We start from the raw sequence: 21885 nt of genomic DNA on the forward strand, positions 1-21885 counted from the left end.
TATTTGATAAACGCAGGTCTCACATGCTAACTAGCAGAGCAAACAATTGACATCACCTTGCTGTTTGCTGTTCCATGATGGCTAGGAAATCACAGAGCGTCAGCCCACTGATGGAGGAGGCCTCACTGAAGGCCCTGAAGACTTCTCTCAAGCATTCTTTCCCCCAGATGCTCGTGTCTTGATGATGGTGTGAGTCCTGATTATTAGCAGATTTTTATTTTATTATTATTTTTTAAACAAAAATATATTTTTAAGATTTTGTTTATTTGACAGAGAGAGAGATCACAAGTAGGCAGAGAGGCAGGCAGAGAGAGAGGAGGAAGCAGGCTCCCCGCTGAGCAGAGAGCCTGATGTGGGGCTCGATCCCAGGACCCTGAGACCATGACCTGAGCCAAAGACAGAGGCTTAACCCACTGAACCACCCAGGGGCCCCAGATTTTTATTTTAGAAGGAAAACCAGATGAGAAAATCTTCTCCCCACCGTGTACCCTCTACCCACTACCACCCGTCGTTTTGAAGCCTCACCCCAGTGCTGGTGCAGAGTAAACAGAAAGTGCTAGAAGTCTCACTGTGGCTGATCATTCTTCATACAGAGCAGAGGGAGGGGAAACCCAGGAGCTGACCATCTTCAGAAGTTCCAGTTCTTTGGCCACACCTGACCTTGTCATCACTCGAAATCATTCTTCTCTGAAAACCTTGCCTCTACCATCCCACTCCAAATGAAGGCAACTCTGGTTCCCCTCGTCTCTCCTGCCACCACGTGTTCCCCCTGCCAGGCTCCCCTCCCCATCCCCTCCCCCGTCTTTGGGTTTCCCTCTATCTCCATCCAACATAGGATCCGAGACCCATCACTTCAAATCCCCTGTTGTCAGTATCTGAGCTGTTTTGTTTTCTTTTTTTTTTAAAGATTTTATTTGTTTATTTATTTACTTACTTACTTGTCAGAGAGAATGAGGAAGAGAGACAGAGCACAAGCATGGGGAGCAGCAGACAGAGGGAGAAGCAGGGGTCCCCGCTAATCAAGGAGCTCGACGTGGGACTTGATCCCAGGACCCTGGCATTGCAGGACCCTGGGATCATGACCTGAGCTGAAGGCAGACACTTAACCAACTGAGCCACCCAGGTGGCCCTGGGCTGTTTTGTTTTCCTCCTGTTCCTGACCCTGTGAATTCATGACTCTGATTTCCGCCCACCTGGGCCCCCGCTGCCTAGCCCCCTAGCCCTCCACAGTCTTGGGGCCGTAGTGAGTGCAGGAGCCCATGGCACCGCCCAGAATTCTCCCTCTCAATCTGGCAGCTCCTTCTTTCATTTCTCTCAGAGGCTTTTCCAGTTCTTTACTGTTTCCTTCAAACCCCTGTTATCACCTCCCACCTACTCTCAAGAGATGACTATGCTTCTCACTTTAGAGCTAAAAAAGTAGGAGCCAGCAGGCAGGAATTTCCTCAACTTCCTGCTTTCCACCTATGAATGAAGCTGCGCCCACACCCATTCTTAGTTGCATCGAACTTACTGTGGAAGCGAGGACCCTCTTCCTGCCCCAGGACTACTCCCCTGCCCTGTGGGCCTCCTGGGACCCCATCCTGTGGGTCCTCTCCTGCCCAACCTTTTCTTTTCTTTTTCTTTTCTTTTTTTTTAAGATTTTATTTATTTATTTGATAGAGAGAGATCACAAGTAGGCAGAGAGGCAGGCAGAGAGAGGAGGAAGCAGGCTCCCTGCTGAGCAGAGAGCCCGATGCAGGACTCGATCCCAGGACCCTGAGATCATGACCTGAGCCGAAGGCAGCGGCTTAACCCACTGAGCCACCCAGGCGCCCTCTGCCCAACCTTTTCATTCTCTTTTCTTAGCTCTTCTCTTCAGCCCAGCTCCGGGGGTCCTCTGCATTTCCAGGCCCCCCCATACACCGCTTTGGTCAGTGACCCAATAGTTGTCTAATATCCAAATGCCAAGGTTCACGGTTCAGACCTCTTCCAACTTGAACCTTCAGAGGCCATGTTGCTATCGACCACTTCCTCCTTCTCCAGTCTCCTCTCCCTTGGCTTTGGTGACAACGCTCTTTCTGGGGTTTTTATCGCCTTTCTGGTTTCTCTTCTTCATAGCCCTATTCTGGCTACCCCTAAAACCTCATCTGTTCCCCAGGGGTTAGTAGCATCTACTCTGTGCCCCCATAGCCCCTGGGCTTACATTCGCGGAAGCCTATAGTGGTCTATCAACTTGTTGATCTTTCTCTACTAGCTCTAGTGCCCAAATTCAACCTTCTTCTTCTTCTTTTTTTTTTTTTTTTTACACTTTTTTATAGTTACCTTCATCTCTATCCTCAGTGCTTACAACACCACCTGGTACATACTGAGCTCTCCGTGTTTGCTCATTAATGGTACAGCTTGCAGCATAATGGGTCCCTAGCCTTTGTTAAGGATACAAGTGGATCAACTTTTCTGTTTTTGTATATGTCGCAACCACTTCTCGCTTCAAAAGTGCAATGCAGTGTCAAAACATTGGATTAAAAGGGGGTGCCTGGGTGGCTCAGTGGGTTAAGCCTCTGCCTTCAGCTCGGGGCATGATCCCAGGGTCCTGGGATCAAGCCCCACATCAGGCTCTCTGCTCTGCAGGGTGCCTCCTTCCTCTTCTCTCTCTCTCTGCCTGCCTTTCTGCCCACTTCTGATCTCTGTCAAATAAATAAAAATCTTAAAAAAAAATATTTTAAAACATTGAATTAAAAACCATAGAGCATTTTTGTTTGTTTGTATAGAGTTTCGGGAGAAAATAAGGTTTATCTTGAAATATCACAACGGGGAATAAGTCAAGTATACCAGAACCCAGGTAGGCTCAAGCTGCAGTCCGGGTTGTGAGAGAGACCGGGCTGATGGCTGGGGACAAAGAGGGAGATGCCAGAATAATACTAATAACTTGGGCTTGAATTTCTATGACTTTTACCTCTACTGTAGGTACAAAAATTTATTTTACTTTGTATAAAAAATCCCAAGTTTCACAGAGCAGCTACTAGGGGGATAGAGTAAGGAATCTTGCTTCATATCTGAATTTTGCATCACAATCCCTGCCCTTTGTCACAGGGTCACCATAGGAAGTCACAGATGCCAAGCTCTAAAATGACTCTTTTCATTTATAAGTTCAAAGTCCATGTAGATTCATATACATATTCTTTATTTGACTGGATTTTCATACCAGCCCAAGGGCCTGGTGAATGATCCCATTTTATAAAATTATCCCACTTTATAGATGAGCAATCAAGGGCCAAAGAGATTTAATTATGTGACTTGTTCAGAGTCAAACAGATGTAAGTTAGAGCAATGGAACTTCAACTCCAGGCGGTGTCTATATCACAGGGTCTTTTGGTGAAGGTTAGTGATATTTGCTTCTTTTTGCCTTCTGAAGTTATCCATCCTGTTTCTGGCAGCAACAAAGGGCATTTTGCCAGGCACTGGAGCAGAGCAGTTAGGAGGATCCTGGTCATTAGGGTCATGAATGCTGGCTCTTTCTTTAGCTAGTCTTGTGATCTTGGACGTGTCAGCAGTCCTCTCTGGGCTTCAGTTTCTGCATCTGTAAAATGGAGAAAATAGCAATCCTATCTACCACACAGGATTATTGTAAGGTTTCAGTGAATTAATATGTACAAAGGTCTTGACAGAGTAAGGCACATAGTAGCCTCTTTTTTTTTTTTTTTAAGATTTTATTTATTTGACAGCGAGAGAGAGGGATCACAAGTAGGCAGAGAGGCAGGCGGGGGGTAGTGGTGGTGGAGGGGCGGAAGCAGGCTCCCCACTGTGCAGAGAGCCTGATGTGGGGGCTCAATCCCAGGACCCCGAGATCATGACCTAAGCCGAAGGCAGAGACTTAACCCACTGAGCCACCCAGGTGCCCCATAGTAGCCTCTTAATAGGTAGGAAGTGTTAGATTATTGTTATTATATATTCATTTATTTTTCAAAGAATCCAAATTCCTCACTTTTCAAAAAGAAGGGATTCTTCTAAGTGTTCGTGCTAGATCTTATTGGCCTCCACTTTAAGGTCAGATTGATGAGGCATTAATTAATCTAATATTTATATAGGGCTTGGAACAGGCACAAAGGAGGGTGGGTACCCTCTGATGCACCTTGCCAGTTTCCAAGGACCCTTGCAGCCATGCAGCTTCAGGGGTTGCTCCCCCCCAAACCCCCATCAAGGTGGAGATTTTAAGATGTGTCCAAAAAGAATCTGGGGCTGTTTCTCCACTGATAATCACCCTTGTTGGACATTTCCACAGATCCCATGAATGGAGCCCTCTCCTGTTGAGACAAGAGCTCATTTCCCTTTGGGAATGCCAAGAGGAGACATGGTAATACCAGGCAGTGATATCAGCAACCCTGAGACTGAATCCTGACAAGGGAGATCGCTGTGTGTGTGGAGCTGTCCCTGCAAACACAGCACCCAGCAGATACTACAACAAAATAGGGGGTGTTCTGTGGAGGCCATTTGCTCCTCATAGGAGTGGTCTAGGGGGACAGGGCTGACCTTGAAACTGAAGGCAGTAACTTCTGGGTCAGATGTATATTTGGGACACTGGGGATGAGGAGAGGAATGTGGCTGGGAGGGCGGGCAGGGCTCAGGCGTTGGAGGGATGCTCCAGAGGGGCAAGGCGTGCTCCAGGGCTTATGACTGGGTCTGGGTGTGTTTGCCATTAAGATATTTCAACACTGTCTCACCAGTCAGAGGACAAGACTGGTTTCTTGCTTCATCACACCCCGGTTCCCTTCAAATTCAATTCTTCGCAGGACGCTCTCAGGGAACTGCTCTGAGTTTCTTAGTAGGCGACCTCCAGCCCACTAGAGAGTCTCCCAGCCATATTACTGATTTTGAGGATAAAAAAGAGTTTAGCTTTATTTTTGACAGTTAAATTTGAATTTCATGACTATGATGGACTCGAAAGATGCACCTGAGCGTGCGTGGATCTGTTTGTACCATCTACATTAGATTCACCTCGGGGGAGGGATGTTGAAAAAGGCATATTTTCTCCAGACCCATTCCAGAAGTGGACAATTAGAGACTCGGGTGGGACCTAGGGATCTTCATGTTAAAATCCTCCATGGTGAGACTGAGAATGTGCCTTTTCAAGTGAATTTCTGGGACTGGGCGGGATAGATGACGGCCTTCTAAAACCCAAATTTTAGTGAATATGCCCCGCGCGGGACCCCTGGTTCTCGTAGCCTCAGTTTCTCCCTCCAATCCGGCCAGGTTCTGTCTCCACTTGTTTGCTAGACTGCAGGAAGAGTAAATTAATAAGTGCAAAGAACTGAAGAAAGCTTTGCAGCCCGAAGAGAAGAGAAGCTCTTACCCCTCCCATCCGGACTTCTTAACAGTAACGCCGCCGCCGCCCCGCTCTAGCCCCGTGGGCGGCGGTCCCTTTAACAGACCTGGCCAATCGCGCGCCCATTTCCGCGGCCGCTCCCCGGCGCGCGGGTAGGGGCTGGATTGGCCGGGCCTGGCGCGCGGCCTGCTCCGCCCCTGCCGTCCTCTGGTTGGCGGCGGCGGCCGCGGGCGCGGGGCGGGTCTGCCGGCGGGGCGGGGCGGCCGGTGCCCGGGGGCGGGCGGGCGGCAGGACAGCGGCAGGAGCTGGAGCCCAAGCCGGATCCGCGGCGGCCGCGGAGCACGGGCGCCGGCGCAGTACAATGAAGGAGCCAGCAGAGCCGGGGTGAGCGCGACTGGGGCCGGGCAGGGGGGCGGTGGAAGGGGCGTCCGCAGAGAAGGCCCGGGCTGGGGGCGGTCCAACCCCGCTGGGTCCCGGCTGCGCTGGGGGCCGGCGGCCGTTGGTGAGGCGGGGCGCGGGGATTCGGGCCCCCCCAGGTCTCCGCCCCGCTGTCACGGCCCCGTGTTGACGGAGACGCCCACCCGCGACGCCCCCGGGCGAACCCCTCTTTCCTTCGGGGTCGGGTGTGGCGGTTTAGGCTTGACCCCGACCGGTGGCGGCGGCCAGCCCGTCCGTCCCCCCCCCCCCCCACCGCCCCCGCCTCCCGTACCCCGAGCCTGCGGTCCGCGGGTTCCCGGCTCGGCCGGGACCAGGGAGGGCAGTCCACACGCAACTAAGGGAAAACAGCTTGTAAATTTATGAATGGGGCCCCGGGTTCCTGCCGCCCCCCTCGCCCACGTCACGAAACGCTTTGCAAGTCAAGAACCGCGGTTACTTTTACGCGGATCTGTCAGGGGCTCACTGCGCTCGGGTTGTTTCCCCCAACTCCTGGAGATCGCCGGTGGCCGTGGACAGGGGGCGGCGGCGTGCCGAGAGCCGGGGGATCGGAAGGTTAACAAGTGACATTGGGCTGAGGCCTAACGCCAGGTGCCCTGCCCGCGAGCGCGGGTGTGACGGTGGAGGCTGTGGCTGCTGGCCGCTGGCGAGCACACCAGCGAAGCCGAGGGACCCGGAGAAGGAATGCACCGCAACTCCAGTTGCACCATGCACGCCGCCCGAATTGCACGGCCGACGCGGGAGTTGGTGCAGGGGAGTTTTCCCCTTTTGAAAACGGTTTTTTGGAAAACTTAGCCCCTCAGTGGGTTGATGGTTACTTAAACCATCGGTTGTTATGGTTACAGGGCATCAAATATAAGGGCAAAGTCTGTTCCCACCCTCGCTCTTTTTCTCCAAAGCTATGAAGTACTTTGTCACTACGTTTTACAGACGCTGCGCTGGAAGGGCATACGTTTTTAGAGTTGAAGGGAAAGCGTGGGCTCCTTGAAGGCAGGGGTGGTACCATATTCCTGTTTGAAGTCCACCCTGGCAGCTCTGCTCAAGAATTGAAAGGAACCAGCCTTCTGCATGTTTGATGATCCCCATCAAAGGATTTAAAGGAGTCCTTTCAGGAGCCAGATGTGAGGTGGAAGAAACCAATGAGTGGCTGTTATATGGAAACCAATAAGGAAAAACGGAGGGGCAAATGATCCTTGAACTCCAGAGTAAGGGGGTATTTGAGGAGTCTAGGTTTGAGGGGTTAGAACTAGGTGACACTGTGAAGCTTATCTCGTAGGAGGTATTGGAAGAGTCATTCCAAGCAGTCATTCTTATTAGCTTTTCTTTTTTTTTTTAAAGATTTTTATTTATTTATTTGAGAGAGAGACAGTGAGAGAGAGCATGAGAGGCGAGAAGGTCAGAGGGAGAAGCAGACTCCCCATGGAGCTGGGAGCCCGATGCGGGACTCGATCCCAGGACTCCAGGACCATGACCTGAGCCGAAGGCGGTTGCTCAACCAACTGAGCCACCCAGGCGCCCCTTATTAGCTTTTCTTAACCCTTAAGATATTTTGGTATTTCAGATTCTTCCAGGAATGGGTAGTTGTCCAAACTTTCAGAAAACAAGCCTCTTAAGGTGATGGGTACAGAGTGGGTCTTTAGGCAGACAGTTTCTTTCACATGGGGCTCTCCAGGAGTGTCAGTGAAGGCCTCCAGTCAGCGTATGGAGGGCTCTGGGTGAACTCAGCTTGGCCTGTTCATTTATCTGCAGGAAGAGGGGCTGTGCCTGAGAGGAAGGAGATTAACAACCCGATTCAAGTTGGAGGTTGGTGGTAATGGAGACAACCGACAAGGGACCCAGGGACTGGGACAGAGTGGGGGAGGGCAAGTGCAGGAGTTTGCTTGGGCTGAGTTTCTGGGGCCTGGAGGTTTGAAGAGAGGAGAATGTCCTCCTATGAGAGGGTTGGAGAAATCACATGTACCAAATGTATTGTTTGTTCATTAGAGATGATGATTTTAGAATACTTCTGGAAAAGCAGAAGAGATTAGGCTTTCAGGTAGAATAAATGTACAGGGTGTTTTGGAGTCTTCGTCAAAAAGAAATTGTATGTAGCTGAAAAATATTCATTTGACTAATGTTTTTTTTTTTAAGGTTTTATTTATTTGACAGACAGAGATCACAAGTAGGCAGAGAGGCAGGCAGAGAGAGAGGGGGAAGCAGGCTCCCTGCTGAGCAGAGAGCCCAGTGCTGATGCTGGGCTTGATCTCAGGACCCTGAGATATGACCTGAGCGGAGGGCAGAGGCTTAAGCCACCTAGCCACCCAGTCGCCCCATCATTCGACTTATTTTTATTAAGTCGGTAGTGTACCAGAACCTGGAAGGCATTGTGGGTTATGGTGGAAAAAAACAAAAGGGGTGGAGGGTTTAGTTCTACGTGCCCTATGATTTGCCTTCCCTCCAAGTCAAAAGCTCTCTTCTGAGGTTGTTCTGAAGTTCTTGAGGAAAGAAAGGGGAGAAATGCACAGAATATTATTTAATGTAAGAACAAAACAGAACAATGGGAAATTCTTCCCACTTTAATTCACTTCTGGTATCAAACTGAAACTTCAAAGAGTGGTTTTCTGGGCGCCTGGGTGGCTCAGTTGGTTGGACGACTGCCTTTGGCTCAGGTCATGATCCTGGAGTCCCGGGATCAAGTCCCACATTGGGCTCCCAGCTCCGCGGGGAGTCTGCTTCTCCCTCTGACCTTCTCTTCGCTCATGTTCTCTCTCACTGTCTCTCTCTCAAATAAATAAATAAAATCTTTAAAAAAAAAAAAAAGAGTGGTTTTCTGTTTCAGGTTTGGTATAAGATAATCTGCATTCTCATATCTATTCACTGGTATCATTTCATGGTATTGGTTCCTGTTCTTTTTTCCCTTTCTGCTATCTATTTATTCAAAAACTTGGAAGTTCGTTAGACAAATACTGTCCCTGGCCTCTAGGTGCTTCCACTTCATTTTCTTTGCCAGACTATCCCTCAGCATCTACTTTCTTCTCTCTGATCCTTATTCTCCCCTGAGGGTCCCCCTTGGGCATTGTTGAGGTCACAGGGAATGTTTGTTCTTTGATTCTGTCCCAAAGCAGAAGGCAACTAGTATAGAAAAGAAAGCGTTTGCTGAATTTCAATTCTGTTCTGTACTACTATCTTTCTCTCTCTCCAGGAGATCTCTCTATCAGATAGACGTGGATGTGGATATAGGTATCTTCTCCAGTCCATGAGCAGCCCTCTAAGGGAGATAGATCTTGGGAGCTTCATTTTATGGACAAGCAAACTGAGGCTCTGAGCAGCCTCAGTAACTTGTCTAGAATGATAAGCTGGTTAGATAGTGGAGCAAGAATGTCAGTCGAGGACTTTGTGATTCCAAAACATGCTTTTTCCATTGTACTATGTTGCTTCTTCCAGAAGACGTATGGCAGTTGTAGCACAGTGCCTTCTTTGGACGTATGAAAGGTCAGGTTCAGAGATGTTCAGAGAATTGCCACAGTTACTGTGCTTATGGTGGACCAAGAGTTAGCACCCTATGTCCTGTGTCTCTACCTGGTGCCTTTTTGGGTCATTCGTGTGGCTGCTAGGAAATTTGAGTTTACTGCTGTGAAAAGGTGACCTGACCTACCAGGGCATATCCCAATGCTTCCATTTAGCAGCTGTGTGACTTTGGGCAAATTATTTTTTCTCTTTCTGTACATCAGTTTCTTTATCTATAAAATGGGACAGTATTCACATTCCAACAATGGTAAGACAAGTACAGTTTTTCTCATTTTAACATTTCTGAAGAAAAATATCTTATAATCTATGGGGTCTCACAGTTGTAGTTGGCAATGATGTCCTTTTTTGGTACATAATATAATGGTACGTCTTACAGTAGTGGGCTCTAGATCAGATGAACTATAGTAGTGCATTCTTCATTTTTTAAAAAATATTTATTTATTTGAGAGAGAGAGCATGTACGTGCATGAGCGGGGGGACTGGCGGGAGAGGGAGAAACGAACTCCCTGCTGAGCAGGGGTCGGACGCGGGGCTGGATCCCAGGACCCTGAGATCATGACAAAAGCAGACGCTGAACTGACTGAGCTACCCAGGCACCCCAGTAGTGCGGTCTTTATAGGTAGTTGTGGGGATTACATGAAGCCACTCCCGTACCTGGCACATAGTGGGCACCCAATGTCAGTTGATGGTACTGAATGACAGGGTTAGGGTTAACTGGTGGGTGGCTCTGGGCTGAAGCCGGTGAATACCTCCAAAGATTTGCCACTTGGAGCCTAGGCAATAATCCTTGATCTGTGGGCCGGAGGAAAGTTTTCCTGTTTGCCTGGAACTCTGTCCTTTGGCTGACTCTTGTCCCCATGAGGAGCATTAACTCTAGGAGCTAACGAGCCATGGGCAGACAGCTCCCTTTGTCCTGCCTGTTCATTAAGGTCTTTGTCAACTTTAAATCCCAAGTTAAAAATAAATATCATTATAAGAAGATTGGAAACCTGCATAGTCTTACATGTGAATTTTAATGCTCCTCAAGGTTATATACAAGATTCTTGTGTTTCCCCTTTCAAAACTCCTTGTGGTGTTTAATTGCTTTGGGTAAAGTATCATGAGATGCCATTACACAGTAGGGGCCTAGGAGGTCATGAATGTGCAGAAGCCTATGACTAGCACTGGATGAGGCAGAGAGAGCTCTAGAGTGGGCATCGGAAGGCCTGCTCCCAGTCCTGGGGTTTATCTTGGTATTGTGTGTGTTCTTGGGCCTCGAGGCTCTCTTTTCCAAAATGAAGACTTGATTTCTCAGTCTCCTCCGCTGACTCCCTTCGACACAGTATCAGATTTTGTGAGTTTATGAACTAAGGATCTGAGAAGTTATTTACTTATTTATTCTTTTAAAAGATTTTATTTATTTGACAGAGAGGGACACTGTGAGAGAAGGAACACAAGCAGGGGGAGTGAGAGAGGGAGAAGCAGACTCCGCGCAGGGCAGGGACCCCCGAGGCAGGGCTTGATCCAAGGACCCTGGGATTGTGACCGGAGCCAAAAGCAGATGCCTAACGACTGAGCCACCCAGGTGCCCCAGAATCTGAGAAATTAAATGGTTGAAAGGAGTTCCTTCATTCAGGGCTCGTGAAGTCTCACTTGGGTGTCTGTTAAAGCAGAAACCAGTAGTCAGGTGATAACAATATGAGTAACTCTCATTTATGGAGAATTGCTGTGTGTGCCAGGCACTGTCTCTTTTTCAGTTTCACACGGCCCTTTGAGTAGGGGAGACCATGGTCAGTCTTATTGTAAGATGAGAGCACTGAAGTTCAGAGAAGTACGAACCTCATCCAAGGTCACACAGCAAAGATGAGGGCTTCTGTTGCTCTCCAATGCGAGCTCTTTGGTTGCTTTCAGGTGGACTCTGCCTGTTCTTGGAATCCTCTCAAGCCACGTGCACTGGGCTCTCTGCTCAGCGGGGAGCCTGCCTCTTTGCCTACTTGTGATGTCTCTCTGTCAAATAAATAAATAAAATCTTAAAAAAAAAAATCTGAGTTCTTGTTCAGGGCATCACTATGAATTGGGAGAATTTTGCTCAACCTTTAAAGAATAGCCCCTGTGCCAGTTGCGGGCGACCTAAGTCCTTGAAAGGCAAGATTTTCCTTTGGTGAACAGAAGCCGCAAGCTGGGTCACCGGGAGCATAAGTGGGACCGTTGAGAGCAGAATCCAGTCCTTCTTTGTGGAGCTGGTGGGATGGGAAACGCAGGTGGGCTTTGAAACAATCAGGGAGCCTTTCGCTTTGGGGTTTGCCTGGAGTGTTGGTTTTTTTTTTTTTTTTTTTTTTAAGATTTTATTTATTCATTTGACAGAGATCACAAGTAGTCAGAGGCAGGCAGAGGGAGAGGAAGGGAAGCAGGCTCCCTGCTGAGCAGAGAGCCCGATGCGGGGCTCCATCCCAGGACCCTGGGATCATGACCTGAGCCGAAGGCAGAGGCTTCAACCCACTGAGCCACCCAGGCGCCCCTGGAGTGTTGGTTCTAAGGGCTTTTCCCCAGGCAGGTTATTGGACCTAACAAATTGAGTGCCTCCTGGGCTTATCTTAATAGTTGAGATGGGGGCACTTGGGGTGCTCAGTGGATTGGGCCTCTGCCTTCGGCTCAGGTCATGATCTCAGAGTCCTGGGAATGAGCCCTGCCTTCGAGCTCTGCTTAGCAGGGAGCCTGCTTCCACCCCCCAAACCTCTGCTGGCCTCTCTTGTCTACTTGTGATCTCTGCCTGTCAGATAAATAGATAAAGTCTTAAAAAAAAAAAAAAGTTTTTTGAGAATAGCACAGGCAAGCAGAGCCCACTTCAGTCTTAAGCTTCTTTGGGATTTGAGATTAAACCCACCCCTCAGATCCCTCCTGCAGTAACCTTTCAGAATCACAACAGGCACTTCTGAGTTTCATTTCTCTGTTGTTTCTTACAGCTGGCGTAAGCTGGGCTGTTTTCATATTCAATTTTAAATTCCTTTTTGCATCTAACGCTGCCTTTTAAACAGTGTTCCTAAATATGGTCATATTTATCATTTGGGGCTTGAAATAGAGAATTTAAAAATCTTTTCACTGAAAGGACTGACTAAACAATGATTATTACGCGTTCAATAAATATTTGAGCATCTACTGGAGCCAACCATTGTGCCTGTCCTTGGAAATCCAGTGGGGAGCAAAACAGATGTGGTCTCTGCGGGCACATAGCACATTATCTAGTCCAGACAGTAAACAAGTCAAGAGATGTATACATTGTATGTGTATATTACATTGTGATTTAAGTGTGAAGGCTCCTTCCTAGGAAGGGGGAGACTGAGAAGGAAGAAAGGGGGGGGGGCTAGCAATTGGGAGTGTCCAGCAAAGCATTTCTAGAGGGAACAGGATGTATGTAGAAAGTGTGGCATGGGGAGGAGAGAAGGGAAGAGGTGTGGAGGAGGTTGTGGGACGGCCAGTCATCAGAGCCCTGCAGGGTAGAGGTGAAGACCCCCGGCTCAGGAGCCAGATACTTCTTTAGGGGACTTGGGGATTTCTTAGGCTCCTGCTGCCTCAATTTCGCATCCTAAGTCGCCGTTAGGATAGAATGAGCTGATGTCTGGGGATTCTGGAGGACGTTGCGAGGCACGTACAGGAAGGACTGGGGCTAAGGGTTTGCTGATTCTCACACAGTCGGCATCTTGACTTGGAATGGATGAGCTTCTGTTCGTGGTCAGCATTTCCCATCATTCCATGTGTAAAGTAACCACAGGGCTGAAGTTGAGACGAGATGGCTAATATGCATCTGCTGGGCGCGTTCTGAGGTGGCTTGGTATTAGATGCTCTGTGGTGTGCTAACCATGGAGCACCTGTGCCTGGGGAGCACTTGGCAGGGAGCCTGGGCCCCGTCTGCCGTGGGAGCCGTGTTCAACAGGAAGCTTTGTTGCTCAGCTCCTTCCTGCAGCTGTCTGCTTTGGGGTTTGATATGGAGGGTAGATTTTTAGCCCCTTTTTCCCCCCATAAAAGGAGGCAGAGGCCAGTGGCCTCACTACCAGGCGATCAAAGGTGACAACTCAAGAGTTGCTAAGTGGTACCCACCTGAACTCCATGCTCGATGAGATTTGGTGTGGTGCTTTCTTAGGGAAATGGCCACACCTCGGGATCATACAAGAGGAAAACTTCATGAAACGAGTCACTGGCTTTGGTTCTTTGGCCTGTTTTGGGATGTTCAGTAAAATAGAATCCCAGCCATATCAGAGTTTGTTAGTATCCTACAGGGTATTTTGTTAGAGCTGATCAAATTTGTATATAATTGCACTAGTTCCTTTTAAAAAAAATTTATTCTGGAAACATTTTTTAAATTCACAAAAGTGGAGAATAATATAATGAGGCCCATGTATCTATCATTGTTTCAATAATTATCGACATGTTGCTAATCTTATTCCAAGATAGTTTCCATTTGAAGCATTTTTGTTGGATTTTCTGTCACAGTATAAATGTATCTTTGTAATATAAAATTATATGGTAGATATGGTCCTAGAGAAAAAAAAATATCACATGCTGCCTAATTACAGGACTGGTGTGAGTAGTTGAAATTCAGAATCCTAAATGAACATTTCTTGCAAGTCTGCATAGTCTTGCTTATGAAAATTAGGTGTCCCTGACCTGGCTATATAGGGAAGGTTATAACCTTGGGGTCTCAGGTTGGCGCCCCATTCTTCCGATGACATACTCCGTGAGAGTGATGCCTCCTGAGCCTGGGACAGGAAGCCCACCCAGACGAGAAGGCCACCCTTAAAAGTTGGCAGGAGAATGCATTTCAAGTCTGGGACAAAGGCACAGAACATGCTTCTTCTGTGAGATGGGTCTGAACCCACTGGACAGCTCCAGGCATGGATTCCCAAGACTCTTTCCCCCCTTATTTCCCGTTCTGGATTATTCTACTCTAAAAACTGTTTGACTCCTTCTATGGACCCAAGTTTTGAAGAGCCGTATCTCAGGTTTCTGCTTGTTTTCTACCACGCTTGCATTCATTCATTCATCACCCAACAGACATTAAAGGAGGTTGCGCAATGGGTCAGATGGTGTGCTAGGTACTGTGTCTACAGCAGTGGGCAAAACTGACAAGGTCCTTGCCCTCCTGGAGGAAGGAGAAAAGCAGAGGTCTGCTAAAAAATACGTCCTAAAGAATAGTGAGAAGTGCTACAAAGGAAAGCACAAATGGGAATGAGGTGAGGGGGTAGAGCCGTTTCCTGAAGAGGGAGCAGGTGGTTCAGTTCCTGAAAGGCTTCCCTCCCTTCCTCCTGGGAGCAGGAAGGTGCCTAGAATATAATAAACCAGGAGGAGAGAGGCATGGGCCCAGCTGAGGCAGAAGGCAGGAGGGGCTGGACCATATAGCACTTTTCAGAACATGGCTCCTAGTCCATGAGCCACAAGAAGCTCTCATAGGGTTTTGAGCAAGGATATGGTACGCTCATGTTAGGATTATGTGTTTAAAAATTTTTAAAGATTTTATTTATGTATTTGACAGATAGCACAAGTAGGTAGAGCAGCAGGCAGAGGGAGAGGGAGAAGCAGGCTCTCCACAGATCAGGGAGCCTGATGTGGGGCTCGATCCCAGGACCCTCGGATCATGACCTGAGCCCAAGGCAGCTGCTTAACCGACTGAGCCACCCAGGCGCCCCAGGATTTTTTTAAATTTTTAAATTTTGTTTTTAAGTAAGCTCTGCACCCAGTGTAGGGCTTGAATGCAAGACCCACCCTGAGATCAGGAGTCACATGCGCTGCTGATTGAGCCAGGCAGCGGGCCCCCATATTAGGAATTTTTAAAACCACTTCCACTGCTATTGGGCGAATAAAGGGGAGTCACTGTGGGGAGAGCCATGAGGGGGCTGCTTCTGTCTTCCAAGCAAAAAGGTGGTCGTTTGGACCAGAGTGGTGGCAGCGAAATTGGAAAGAGAGAGAGGAGAGGTTTAAAGATAAAAATCACAGCACTTGGTAAAGGACTAGGTGAGGGCCAGCTTGCATTTGCAGTGAAAAGAAATGTAAATTACTTCTGGCAGAAAACATTGGCTGTGCATACTCTGCAACTCACTGGTATTACACTTCCCTTGGCACCTGTTTTTCAGAATTTCTAGATAAATTTAAAGCTGCTCTCCTTATTTGCTCTTAAATCTATTCTTGACAACTGTCACCCATTTTTGAAACATATTCATCGAGCATCTACTATGTGCTGGGGAGAAATAGGTGAGCAAGACAGCCCAGGCCCTCAGCCCATCTCCTCCGCACCTCTCCATCCTCTGGGCTGGGGTTGCCTTACCTCCTGAAGCCTTCATATGGGCCACGTTGCCAGGGCTCCTGCCCCAGCCTCAGGAGGCATCACTTGCTGAGTATGCCATCGGTAGCATGGGGCTCCAAACTGAGGCCTCAAGGGCAGAGTCTTCCATATGCAGCCCACAGTCAGGGACGTAGTAGTCTTCCTCTATCTAGAAGATGGAGATTGTGCCCTTTTCCTATTTGTATTTCCTCCCTCTGACACTCCTCACTCCCTCCCCAGCTCTTATCAGCAAACCAGAGTGCTCTACCCTTGGGTGTTCAGCAGGTGTTTGTGAATAGCCCCCATACTACTCAAAAATAATGCTAGATGGGCCCTAAAGAGGGCGCTAGACAGCAGTAGGGGTGGAGGGATCTTCCTGATGTTGGGAGATTGACCACTGGAGAGAAAAGAGGCAACTGTGTTTAGACCTGGCCCTGCAGATGGGCAGACTTGCCCTTCCTTCTGAGGCCAACTTCTAGATGAGGGGAGGAGTCTGCCTCCTCAGATCACCTGTCACTTGGGAGGGAGTTACAGGAAACACCTGGATCTTCACCAGAACTTTCAATTTCTAAGCAGGAAAAGGACTTGAGGCAGAGATGGCAGTTACATTTTCTTTATAGCTTTTGCGATTGTGATTCTGAGAGAGAAAACTGATGTGGGACGTTATTACCTGGTTTCCTAGGTAACTTTCCTTTCTTTTGTTTTGTTTTGGAAGAATGGATTGGGTCCCCAGACCAGGTCCTCTGATAACCAGAGTGGAGGTATTTATCGAGGATAAGAGTGATGTGTTTTCTGGGAGACTTGCATGTCTGAATATTAAGGGGATCGAAAAGTATATACATGTTAAAAAAAAGCATACAGGAAATTTGCAGAACCAGATAACATAGAGACCTATGTGACTCAGCGGCAGTGTGGGCACCAAAGTGGTGCCCAGAAACTCTCCAGTGGAAATTAGCACCGAAGCTGCTTGAGAACAGCGCAGAGGGAAGGGGTCAGGTATCTGTCAACTCATGCCTGAGGGGGAGCAGCCAATGTCTCCAGGCACTGGAAACCTTAACATCACAGCCAGATAAATAAGTGATCCGCTTATTGGAATTGGATTGGCATAGACTGAAATAGAGCAAAGGAGTATGGGCACACATGGCCCCAAAGAAAACCCTAGGAGAGACTCCTCTGTGTGCCTTGACCGCAGAAGGCTGGCAGCAAGCCTTCCAGTCATGATGGCAGGACCAGGTATGTAATCGTAGGACGGCCTCCCAGACTGAGCAGGCAGTGATTTTGTTCCACAGGCAGATCTTAAAAGAGGCCCCTGGCAGATGTAGTAGACTGTGAAGATGTTTGTAGGTGAGTGTTAATAGAAGTGGACCACATGGTAAATTTTAATAGCACCTTGCTGATATTTTACCTCTGAGAGCAGGTAGAGGGATGTGTGTGTGTGTGTGTGTGTGTGTGTGTGTGTGTGTGTGTTGGGTGGGTGCTGTTTGGACCTAATGATGACAAATAAGGAAAAGCCAGTTGAGGGTGTGGATAGGATAAAGCCATCCAGAGGGCAAGGGAGCTGGGAGATAAGCCCAGAGCTGGGGCTTAAGGCAGGCTTGCTCCACAGCCCCTGCTCTTAGAGCATTTCCTGCCTCTTTCTATTTCCTTTGATAAAAACGATGGAACCGCTCCTCCCATTCGCTGTACAGGAGCCATCTTGGTGTCCTCCAATATAGATGCCCTTTGGAAATGACCTTTAGAGTATCAGGCCATGGCAATGACTAATTTGATGTGGCTCCTCCTTGGGCTGCCATCTGCCTCAACTCCCCCACTCCCTCCCCGCCCCGCCCCACCCCGGAAGAATTTGGAGTAGAAACTGCAGTACCTGTCCTAGAAGTCTGAAGGGACTTGTCCTCAGGGCAAGTTGAGCTGCTTGCCCTGGCGAAGTTCAGAGGCAAAATTGAAGTGGAAAATAAGTCAGAGTAGTAGAAAACCCATGGGAAAGGAGTTGCTTTTGTTTTAATATCCCAGGGTAGACTAATGTCTGTGGGGATATGATGAGTGGTATTCGATCCTGATGGGGAAGGTTAATAGTAAAGCAGGAACATTAAATTTTTTTAAGGCTAAAACTCCCAACAGAAATGACTATTGATCATACTCTGAGCCAGAGGCTGAACTTCTTTGGTCAGCCTAGCTTTTGTTTTAAGGTCTGACTGCGATCAAGAGGGCTGTTGGCAGAGGCTTAACAGCCTGAAGCGAATTTTATCTCATGAGGTCTGATTTGTGGGACGAAAGTCTTGTGGAAGGGAAAAACATATCTTGAGATTCTGAATTAGGTGAGAGTTGCTTTGGCAGCAGATGTAGCAAGGGCAGGGCCCAGAATTTTCTGGGGGCAGGTGATCAAGAGCTCCTTCCAACTGTATGAATTTATAATTCATACAGAGTGTTTATCTCAAACAATAGAATTTTAAACGTTTAAAATATATGACCCACAGCTTAGACGGCTTCCAGGAATTGCAGGATTCAAAATCTCAAAGTCCTTAGCTGTACTGTGGCCTAAGAATTTGAGCATTTTGTGTGATTTGGCAGAGTTGACCCAGTAGCTCCAGTTTTCCCGCCCAGAAACATCCTGTTGCTCCTTCTGGACTCTGGCACGGCACTGCAGCGGGGGCTGGTGGTCCCTCGCCCAGCATGGCATGGAGCGTGGGTGGGCACTATTGGTTGGTAAGTGTTCAGTACTTCAAAGCAAGCCAAGGGGAAAAGTGTGATTTTTTTTTTTTTGGGAGCCACGTTTTTCTATTTTTGGAGTTCATACAGGGGCCCCAATGGGCGTGTAAAGGGAAAATGAGGATTTTGCCACCGTAAAGCAGGGTGGTTCCCTGGGTCAGCCCTGTCAGTTTGTATTTCTGCCCATTGTTGTAGAGTACAAACCCGGATCTCTCACTAGTGTGATGCTATTGCTTAGGGAGGGGGTGACCCTGCGACACAAGCAGGGAGCTCTCAAACTAGCTTTGGAAGCTTTCATCGAGCCAGCTTGTAGATTTCATGGTGATTTGGGGCTGGAGAAAGGACTCATCAAACGGGTTGTCCCCACCTTGAGTTAACCTGGGCTGGGCATCCGTTGACGCTCGAGCATTCAGCAGATGACGCCGCTCCCAAAGCAGTGGCTGTACTTGGGGACTGTCACAGGGCAGGTCCACACTCTCCTGGGCAGTGAAAGGCAGTCTTCTGCAAGTCTCTTAAATGAGAGTCTCTTAAAAGTGTTCACCCACTTTGTCATTCTTTTTAAGGAAGGTCTCGAAGAATCTTAAAGCAAGTATTTGCATAGCATGAAACATGATACATTCTCAATTAAAAAGTGGCTAATTCAATTTTTTTCTTCCTGATTAATAGCTTAAAAGTCAGTGTGCCAGTTTTTCTTTCTTTTTTAACTTAGGCAAGCACTTAAGTATGTTTTAGAATATTTGCTTTTCAACTTTTGGTTGGTTGTAAAGTGTCTAGAAAGGAACCACCTATTTTCCCACGAAAGTCTTGGCCACAGGAGTGAAAAAAAAAAAAACAAAAACACCCCACAAAGCTTTTGTTGTTTTCTTGGGGCAGGACTTCACCTTGCCCTTTCTCTTGTCCTGCCCAGACTTCTAAAAGACTGCATACCCCACTACCCAAAGGGTGTACATCGAACCTCTATACATGTTCTTGAAAATAATGTAATGAGTTCTTGAAATCCGGGTTGTTGTTGTTGTTATTGTTTTTAAGATTTTATTTATTTATGTCACAGATAGAGAGACATAGAGAGAGGGAATACAATCCAGAGAGTCAGAGAGGGAGAAGCAGGCTTCCCGCCGAGCAGGGAGCCCATTAAATCGGGGTTTTTAACCTTGGGGAGGGGAAGGGAGAAGTCTGTACCTGCTTGCAAATTGAATGTGAAATCTTGCGGGTGTTTGTGGATTTGTGTTTGGTGGTGATAGGGTCATATGTTCGTCAAGCTTTCACACAGCCCTCGAAGGAGCTGAAGTTTCTGTACCTCTCACTTAGAAAGCTCTGAAGCCAGCTTTTGAGAAAGGAAGGACCAATTAACAGTAGGGAAAGAACCTAGATCACAGTCTGCCAGAGGCATGGTGGGGGCCCATGCACGCTAGCCTGGCTTCTCACTCATCATACCTGGCTACCTCTGGGTCCTCGAGAGCCTCTTTTCTCCCTACTGGCCCCTCTCCCCTCTTCAAATCTGTAAGGTACCCTTTGCTCAGAGAGCACTGGATGAACTTGTCCTACAAGCCCGGTGCCATGCGCCAGGATATTTTGTCCTTGGCTTCTTTAGTCACTTTCTTTTGGTCAATGCCCTAACTGCCTCCTAACTTCTCCGAGGCCTCTCTTCTCATTTTTCTTGGGTTTCTCTCTTATACCACCTTCTCTTCCTCCCCTTCTAACTCCCCCCTCCCCTCCCTTTTTTTTTTTTCCCCCTTAATGTAGTCTAAGTGAATCTGTTCCCTGCCATTGGCTTTTCTGTTCGGTCTGGTAATTCTTGTCTGCAGCCAGAAAGGGGGCCCTGAGCTAGACAGAGAACCAGGAAGCCTCCCAGCCCTGTGGTTCTGGACGGTGGATCCTGCCCCTCCCTGGGATGTCTTGGGGGTCTCAGCTTGCTACCTGCTTCCATCCGCAAAGTCCAGCCATCTGCTCTGGTGGCCTCCACCCAGCCAGGAACACACACATGCATTTGCTGTCACAGGCTCCTGCCTTTCCTTGTGGACCTTGTATGTATCCCATGATGGTGAGCTCGGTTCATGAAAGTATGATTCTGTTCTATAATCCTTATTCCAGTGCTTCCAGAGGCAGAAACAACAGAAGTTATTGCTTCCAGAAAGACTGTTCTTCCAGGGGCAGGCCAGTATATAAGAAAGAGAGCATTGGTGACAAATGTGCATCATTGCAACAGCAGAAATTTAAATTACAGTGAAAGATGATCATTTTCTACCTTTGGTAGTTTAAGCTTCTTTCCCTCTCCGAATTTCTCCCAGTGCTCTGGGGAGCTAGGGCTCTGGCCCTGAAAGGGTTTGGGCAGAAGGTCTCCTTCTTTTCCTGCTTTTGAGGACTCGTTAGCTCCTTGGCAGCGCTCACCTTCACACGGAGGTGGGCATGCGATCCAGGAGGCTCTGCTTAGGAAACCAGATCTCTTCATAGATAGAGCTGTCTCATGAGCTAGTAATGCAAGCTGTTGGTAATTACACAAAACCTACCGTGAAATTCATCTAAAATTAATGAAGACTCAGCACTGTGGATGTTAAATACAGAGGAAATTATGGCAGTGGCCCTCAGTTATCTGAGTAGGTTATTTCTTGCTCGTCTTTATGCCTTTAGCTGGCTTCCCTTTGCACCCCATTGTGCCCGGGGTCTCCCTTCCCACTCCACTCTGCTCGGTTCACGTTCCTCCCACGCAGACCCATTTTAATGGGAAGCTACCAAAAAATGCCATTTATTCCCAAATCAATTGCTTGGGATTATCCATTCTACATTTCTCTTCTGTGAACACAGAGAAGTGAAAGGTCCGATGTATTTAAAAGAAAACAGTATGGGGCGCCTGGGTAGCTCAGTTGGTTAAAGTCTCTGCCTTAGGGTCAGGTCATGTTCCCAGGGTCCTGGGATCGAGCCCCACATTGGGCTCTCTGCTCAGCAGGGAGCCTGCTTCCTCCTCTCTCTCTCTCTCTCTGCCTGCTGCTCTGCCTACTTGTGATCTCTGTCTGTCAAATAAATAAATAAAATCTTAGAAAAAAAAAAGAAAACAGTAAAAATGTATGGAGAACAAATATGTGTGAGTGAAAACCAGCTAGATTAATAGAACATGTCTGCTTTTCCTGACATTGATTTTTTTCTTTTAAAGGAGCATTGTTGGGGTGCCTGGGTGACTCAGTGGGTTAAGCCTCTGCCTTCGGCTCAGGTCATGATCCCAGGGTCCTGGGATCAAGCCCCGAATCAGGCTCTCTGCTCAGCGGAGATCTTTAATTTTTAAAATAATTTTTAAAATCTTACAAAAAAAAAATAAAGGAGCATTGTTTATTACTTCATTTAGTGTGTAAGTCAAAATTTAAAGATCTTAAGATCCTTACTTACATAGACTTGAGATGAATGGCTAGGATACTTTGAGACTAAAATTTATATTGCTTTGGTGATAGGCTTTGTAGGTATTTCATGCCTTGATTTAATAGGAAGGATCTCTGGTCTATATGTGCTTTTTTTTTTCTTTTTTAAGATTTTTATTTATTTATTTGACAGAGAGAGATCACAAGAAGGCAGAGAGACAGGCAGAGAGAGAAAGGGAAGCAGGCTTCCCGCTAAGCAGAGAGCCCGATGCCGAGGCTTGATCTCAGGACCCTGGATC

General features: G+C 47.8%; 1 protein-coding gene and 1 long non-coding RNA gene across 4 annotated transcripts in view; one reads left to right on the plus strand and one right to left on the minus strand.

Annotated features, from left to right (window-relative positions):
• Positions 1–3139: 3139 nt before the first annotated feature.
• LOC131816094 (uncharacterized) lies at positions 3140–5451 on the minus strand. Its single transcript, XR_009347943.1, has 2 exons — positions 5327–5451; positions 3140–3556 (listed from the first exon to the last, which is right to left on the minus strand). It is a non-coding gene; the product is annotated as an uncharacterized LOC131816094 (long non-coding RNA).
• Positions 5452–5553: 102 nt separating this feature from the next.
• The window catches only part of TEX2 (testis expressed 2), a 104824-nt gene continuing 88492 nt past the window's right edge, over positions 5554–21885 (plus strand). For all 3 annotated transcript variants that reach the window (XM_059147274.1, XM_059147273.1, XM_059147276.1), the window contains exon 1: positions 5554–5683. The gene's annotated coding sequence lies outside the window, so the exon portion shown is untranslated. The remainder of the gene's footprint in view (positions 5684–21885) is intronic.

This window comes from Mustela lutreola, chromosome 15 (genome assembly GCF_030435805.1).
Source record: "Mustela lutreola isolate mMusLut2 chromosome 15, mMusLut2.pri, whole genome shotgun sequence".
Lineage (NCBI taxonomy): Eukaryota > Metazoa > Chordata > Mammalia > Carnivora > Mustelidae > Mustela > Mustela lutreola.